A 7,888-nucleotide genomic window follows, 5' to 3' on the forward strand; every position below is an offset into this window, starting at 1 on the left:
GCAGTCAGAGTACAGGTGGGGGGGGTCTCAGGAGGGGGCAGTTAGGGGACAAGGAGTGGGGGGGGAGTTCTGAGGGGGCTGTCAGGGGGCAGGAGTGGGGAGAGGAATCGGAGCAGTCAGGGGACAGAGAGCAGAGGGGTTTAGATGGGTCGGGAGTTCTGGGGGGGGGCTGTCAGGGGGTGGTGAGTGGTTGGATGGGGCGTGGGAGTCCCTGGTGTCTGTCTGGGGGTGGGGGTGTGGATAAGGGTTGGGGCAGTCAGGGGACAGGTAGGGGGTAGGGTCCTAGGGGGCCAGTTAGGATGGGGGGAAGGTCTCAGGAGGGGGCAGTCAGGGGACAAGGAGTGGGGGGGAGGGTTGGGGGTTCTGAGGGGGCGGGAAGTGGGATGGAGTGGAAGGGGCAGGGCGGGGCTAGGGCAGAACGGGGGCAGGGCTAGGGCGGGGCTCCTCCCATCCTATTTTTTGATTGTTGAAATATGGTAACCCTAATCTAGCTCAGAATCTTGTCTTTTGACTGTGGCCAGTGCTAGATACTTCAGAACGAATGAACAGAACAGGCTGAAATTCTGGAGTACCAGAGCATGGGGTTGCATCCCTGACCATCTTGACCATAGCCATTGATGGATCTATGGTCCATGAACTTATCTATTGCTTTTTTAACCCAATTATACATTTTGGCCTTCACAACATCCTCCGACAATGAGTTACACAGGTTGACTGTGCTTTATGTTACGGCTGGACCTCTGAAAAAAATATTTTTATTGTTCATGTAATCAAACATCCTAAGTGAAGATGTCCTGTGTAAGGGTAAATATTTATTTATTAGGCATTTATGAATTGCAACATTTTACATTTTTTTCCCAAGCTGTTTTAAATGTTGCTAAAGATACGGTTTTAAATAGATTTAGATAATCGTTATGACTTACTAATTTTCCCTAAGAACTGGGCTTATAATAAAATCATCATTTAAACAGTACAAGAAACAGCTGTAGCAGGAGGAATCTTTCATTTATGATTTTTTTTAAAAGCCGTGTAGTGAGTAATATTTAATGAGCTTTTGTTTTAGGATCCAGCTTAGACAGAAGGGGTTATGTGAATGTTCCTCACATAGGCAACATGTGGTGGGGCATGCAAGGTCAAGTGCCTCCCCGATTTCTGTGGGCCTGCTGACCCCCAGCACGCTTGGCCCCTGTCCCTGGCAACTGGGCCAAGTGGGGAGTGAAAGGGACAGGACCAGCCATTTCTCATGCTGGCCACTCAGGGCCTCTTCTCTTTGAAGCATGGTAACTGGCTGAGAGAGCCTGGTTGGGGCAGTGATGGCAGGCTGTCCCCTGCCCAGCCCGTCTGCCAGGGACAGAGGCTGAGCAAACTGGAGTCCCCTCTCCTCCCTGGCACGTTTCTGGCTCGCTCAGACCCTGTCCCTGGCCGCTGGGCTTGGGCAGGGAGTGGACCGCCTCTGCCACCTTCCTAGTCAACTGCCACCACCTCTCTCAGGCAGCTGTGGAATCTCCATCATTGGAAATTTTTAAGAGCAGGTTAGACAACACCTGTCAGGGATGATCTAGAAAATATATAGCACTGCCATGAGTGCAGGGGACTGGACTAGATGACCTCTCAAGGTCTCTTCCAGTTCTATGATTCTATGATAAACATAAACAACAAGGAGTCTGGTGGTACTTTAAAAACATGTAACAATTACCCACCAGCATGCTGTCCATAATAAATGTCAGGGCTGGAGGTGAATCATTCAAACTGTAGGTGTCTGCTGATGACTTAAAGAAAGTCACCCCACTGAACTGGTAGTAGTCACTATGATGCTGTCTGAAAAGGAAGATGACCATTATATCATTGTTGCACAATTGCACTAAATTTGATACAAAATATATCATGTGAAGTGTCAATGGAAAGGTTACAGTCTTTCAAGTATGATTATCCCGGTTAAATCCATGTATCATCAATTTATCTGACATTATGAATATTGGCTATGTATTTGTATCTCCTACATGTGTTTTTTTCTTGTGGTGACACCCACAAGGTAGTTTACATGCAATCTTCCCAGCCCATTGTGAATGGACTATTGAAGCTTGATGGGCCATTAAGAATAATCAGCTCTCCAGATAGCTCTTCCTGAGAATGCCACAGACAGCAAGGAAAGAATTAATGGACACAAATCTGACATCAGGAATCAAAATACTCAAAAACCAGTGGGAGAACACTTTAACCTGTCTGGTCATTCAGTGACAGACCTGCGGGTGGCTATATTACAACAGAAAAACTTCAAAAACAGACTCCAACGAGAGACTGCTGAGCTGGAATTGATATGCAAACTAGACACAATCAACTCTGGATTGAATAAGGACTGGGAATGGCTGAGCCATTACAAACATTGAATCTATCTCCCCTTGTAAGTATTCTCACACTTCTTATCAAACTGTCTGTACTGGGCTATCTTGATTATAACTTCAAAAATTTTTTTTCTCTTAATTAATTGGCCTCTCAGAGTTGGTAAGACAAGTCCCACCTGTTTATGCTCTCTGTATGTGTGTATATATATCTCCTCAATATATGTTCCATTCTATATGCATCCGAAGAAGTGGGCTGTAGTCCACGAAAGCTTATGCTCTAATAAATTTGTTAGTCTCTAAGGTGCCACAAGTACTCCTGTTCTTTTTAATGACTACCCCTGTGATTCTGCAAAACATGCAAGTGCTTGTGATGTGAACATGTTGTTATACCAATAGAATAAAAATCATCAGGATCTTATTAAGAGGGATAACGCAAAGATGCCACATTTATTGTAAATATAATGATAAAGCAAAAGAGAAAAGTAAACAATGTTGTTTTGACTACTTATTCATATCACTACTTATTCCTTATACACACACACACACACACACACACACACATATAGAGAGATTCATTCACACAATCATTCATTTAAGTTCTGTATAGGTGTTATAGTTACCAGCCTAGAAGTTGCTCATGCCAAGTTACTGGCCAGGTATCTTGGTCATGAGGATGGAGCCGAGTCTGTGTCAGGTGCACCTGATGCTCCTGGAGGCTGGCAGCAGAACCAGAGACTCAAAATCCTCAGTCTTGAGAGTCCATTCTTATAGGAATTAATTCCTAGGTTGGTCTATGGGAGCTGTTTCATCCTGTTGTTGCTGACTCAATCAGCGGATGGCACATTCCTGGGCACATTCCTGGTGGCTCCAAACTGTCCAAAGTTTGTGTTTCTCATTCTTCCAGGTGATAGGGTGGATCCCATTTTACCCTCCGGGGGTTGTCTGGTCATCCACTTGACACATTCTTCGGCCGATGGATACTCCCTTTCTAGGCTGGAACCTCCCTAACCATTCACGTATATCAAGCATTTATCAGCATACATTCCATATCTTAACCATATTTTAATTTACTGTCTCCACCACTTTCAGAGTGTGTGCTAATTCATTTGAGACTCCTGGCCCTTTAATCACAGAGGGTGGGGGTCTGTCCTAGGAGCTTCGGGGTGTGTGCTAATTCATTTGAGACTCCCGGCCCTTTAATCACAGAGGATGGGGGTCTGTCCTAGGAGCGGTTGAATGAAGTGAAAGTCACTTAACGGCTTATAGGTTTTTTTTACATTGTATCAATTACTTCAAGAACAAAGTCAATTAACTTGTTTGTAAGTTTTACGTAGTAATAAAGTATCTTTCACAGGATAGATACAATCAATGGTTTCTACAGACAGTAGCTTACAAGTTTTAACAGAAGACCCAAGAGATTTTTGTACTTGGTGAAACTGTTGGATTTTAAAGTGTGGGGGACAAATTATGAGGGGGTCACTGTCACTTGGGGGAATCACTGTTAGTACCTTCTTTAATATCCCTACAATGTGACCTCAGACTCCATCTTTGTCAGTAACTTTCCATACACAGGGGCTGTGGGTTTTGTTTGGGACAGTAAATTTCCATGCACATAGCAGAGGATATAAAAGACACCCGAGCCACACCGCCAGAGGCCTGGGGCTCCCCACATCACCCCCCATGGGGGGGGGGAGATGTTTAGGACCCCAAAATAGCTAGAGACAGCCCTGCTTAGGCATATTTGGAAATTTTCCCAGGTGGACCTGAAATAATCAGTTTAATTTACTGACTACAGTTAATCCCTCTGTTCCATTAGGGAGTCATTTAGTTGTAAATGTGAAACATGTCTTGATAAGAGAAGGTTATGTATCCAAAATACTTAAGGTTGGTTTTGTTTAATATAAATTTATATGCTGTTTTATGTGTTTAATTAACCTAACACAGCTTCACATAAATCATGAACAAAAAGTTTATTATCTAGTAAATAAGCAAGATATCATTCACCATTTTCCTAAGATACTAAAAACGTACAATTAATAAGAATTTGAAAATGTTAAGCTATATAATTGTTTAAATAAATGTGTATAGTTACCATCAGAGGCAGCAAAAAGATGTACCAAATCTAATATAAAAGCTCTATTTAGTTGTAAATCAACTTTTTTTAATGGTTGTATCAACTATGAGAATACACCTTTTTTTAGAAAATAACTGAAGTACAAATGGAAAAGTTGCTTAAAATAGAGTATGTATGGGATGCTGGAAAACCATTTGCAAGCTCTGGCCAAGGCTGTAGATGTGAACTAAGAACTGACAAACATATAGATGGAAACCAAACCAGCTCACCTGTATGTTAGTTTTCTTCAAAATAGGTATTAGTCTTATAAGAATGTTTTTAGTGTTTAGATTCTATGAAATGCTTGTATGTTGCTGCATGCCTTAATCTCACTTCTAATGCCTATAATCTATGTTATAAGTAAATATGTAAGTTTTGCTTTATAACTTTGAAAATGTTTGCTCTGGACTTGTGAGCCCGGGCCCAGGAATCATTTCCCCCCTCCCCGACCATTAAGGAGGCCTACCAAGATTAAATGGGCCATTAAGAGACACCGCAATACAAAGGATTGGTGAATGGCTCTACCACACCTTAGAAATGTAAAAGGTACAACAGGGTCTCAAGAAAATTTGTCATCGCTTTGCCATTTGAACAGGGCTAGAGACAGGCAGAGATCTTTAGGGGTTACGCCTAGATCTGCCCTGAAAGACACCTTGAACTGACAGATTACCTCATCTGTCATCTTTAGGAATCATAGATGGTAACTCATTTGTGTATATATGCTTGCTTGCTTTAACCTGTAAATAACACTCTTACTAGTTTTTCCTAGTTATATCTTTGGCTTATTACAGAATTGGCTACAGGTGTTGTCCTTGGTGTGAGATCTGGGGTAAATGACTGGTCTCTTGGGACTGAAAGCAACCTCATTGACTAGTTTGTGATTTTTGGTGTAAGTGACCATTTATCACTAAATCCAGCTTGCCTGGGTGGCAAGATAGACTGGAGAGTCTAATGCAAATGTCTGACTCCATGGTAAGACTGTTACAGTGATCCAGGGGTTCATGTTTGTTACTGGGTTGGTGAAATTTAATTAAAAAACATACCACTGGTTTGGGGTGTGTACCCTGTTTTTGACAGTCTGCCTGAGCTAGATACTCCAGCATAACAATTCAAACCAAAGGTTTGCACTTGGTGTTTTAAATCAATCCACCCTGCCTGGGCCTGCAGATGTGTGCACAATATACCAAGATGTAGGTTGCGATTGTATAAACCACTGATTGCAAGGCATCTGACAGTGTAAAACCATATGGTTTGGGAAAGCAGCAACCGAAGACAATAGGCAGGAGAGAGGGTGGGTAGACTAAGTAAGTTAATATTTTTTGTCTCTAGATGAATCCTATCCTTTCCCTTCCTCCCTCTAAGTCCCTGCCTCACTTGCCTGGAAAAGTGTCCTTGAACATTATTAGTGGTCCTTTCATGTTATTGTTGTTTTTCATGTTCCGAAGCAGGAACATTTAAAGGGGCAGAAGGATACAATGAAGGAGGTAACTTAAAATATGTCTATCTAAGCAGGGTCTGAATGAGCTCTCCGCTCAACCCCTAGTTGAGAATCTAGTGATAAGCTGTGGAAGAAGACTTTTGCATAGGCACGCACACCTTGCCTAAGTGCTCAGCATGATGGGATTTCTTGCCCAAATGATCACTTTTGGCTGGTGTTGGATCCCTAGTCTCCTTGTTCCTGGGGCAGGAGTAATAAAGGGTTGTTTTCCTTGTAGTGTGAATCAAGGGCAGCAGAACTGAACTTGGCATACCCTTATTGAGGGACTCGCCTTCAACTAAATGACACTCACTAGGCAGGGGACATGGGTTCCAAAGCCCAGGTTGAGAGAGGGCAGGGGTAGGTACTTGTACTGGGTGGTGTGGGCGCTAAACATCATATGATCCTTCTTCTTTTCCCCTGTGTAATAACAGCTAATTTAGATTCAATTGAGAGTCTTGTTCTTAGGGTATGTCTTCACTACCCGGATCGGCGGGTAGTAATCAATCTATTGGGCATTGATTTATTGTGTCTCGTGTAGATGTGATAAATCGATCCCCAAATATGCTCCCTGTCGACTCAGGAACTCCACCAGGGCGAGAGGCGGAAGCGGAGTCGATGGGGGAGCTGCAGCCATCGATCCCGCACCATGAGGATGTGAGGTAAGTCGATCTAAGATACGCCGACTTCAGCTATGCTATTCTCGTAGCTGAAGTTGCGTATCTTAGATCGATTCCCTCCCCCCCCCCCCGTGTAGACCAGCCCTTCGGGCTGTTAATTAATTGCAGTTAACTTGTGATTAATTCAAAAAATAATTGTGATTAAAAAAATAATTGTGATTAATTGCATTGTAAAACAATAGAATACCAAATGAAATTTATTAAATATTTTGGGATATTTTTCTACATTTTCAAATATATTGATTTCTATTGCACCACAGAATACAAAGTGTATAGTGCTCACTTTAATTATTATATTTGATTATAAATATTTGCACTGTAAAAATGATAAACAAAAGAAATAGTATTTTTCAATTCACCTTATATAAGTACTGAAGTGCAATCTCTTTATCATGCAGGTGTGACTTACAAATGTAGATTTTTTTTGTTATATAACTGCACTCAAAAACTTGTTTGTTTGAGTGATTGGCTGAACAAGAAGTAGGACTGAGTGGACTTGTGGGCTCTAAAGTTTTATATTGTTTTATTTTTGACTGCACTTATTTTTGTACATAATTCTACATTTGTAAGTTCATTGAGTGAATTGAAAAATACTATTGCTTTTGTTTTTTACAGTACAAATATTTGTAATAAAAGTAAAGTGAGCACTGTACACTTTGTATTCTGTGTTGTAATTGAAATCAAAATATTTTAAAATGTAGGAAACATCCAAAAATATTTAAATAAATGGTATTCTATTATTGTGTGATTAATAGTGATTAATTTTTTAAATCACTTGACAGCCTTACTTGTTATACACCGCAGAGCTGAAATCACTGATCCCTAGGTCTAAGCATTAAACCTGCTTTGGGGCAGTGTCTCTGATGCAAGAGACTGCCCAGTGTGCACCAGCAGTGAGGGTCCCCCTCTAACAGCTGAAATCACTGAGAACTGTGAGACCTGAAGACATCTAGGTAGATTGGTGTTTGGCTGGAAGGGAAGCAGGCAGAGAGTCATGGTGATTGGCCAGCAGGGCGGCTGGTGGAGAAGTGCAGCAATTGGCCAGCAGGGTGGATGGCGAAGAGGAGTGGAGAGGAGCTCCACAGAGAGGTGCGGCAATTTGCCAGCAGAGCGACTGGCAGAAAGGATCATGCCAATTGCCTGGCAGTGCAGCTGGCGGAGAGGAGCAGAGTGGATCCCCGCAGAGGGCAGCTGGCAAACAGGAATGGCGAGTGAGTGCCCAGGCAGCAGAGCAAGTGAGGTGCCTTCTTACTGCCCGCCCCCACCCAGGGTGGGA

The sequence above is a fragment of the Chrysemys picta genome, chromosome 5 (genome assembly GCF_011386835.1).
Source record: "Chrysemys picta bellii isolate R12L10 chromosome 5, ASM1138683v2, whole genome shotgun sequence".
In the NCBI taxonomy this organism is placed as follows: domain Eukaryota; kingdom Metazoa; phylum Chordata; order Testudines; family Emydidae; genus Chrysemys; species Chrysemys picta.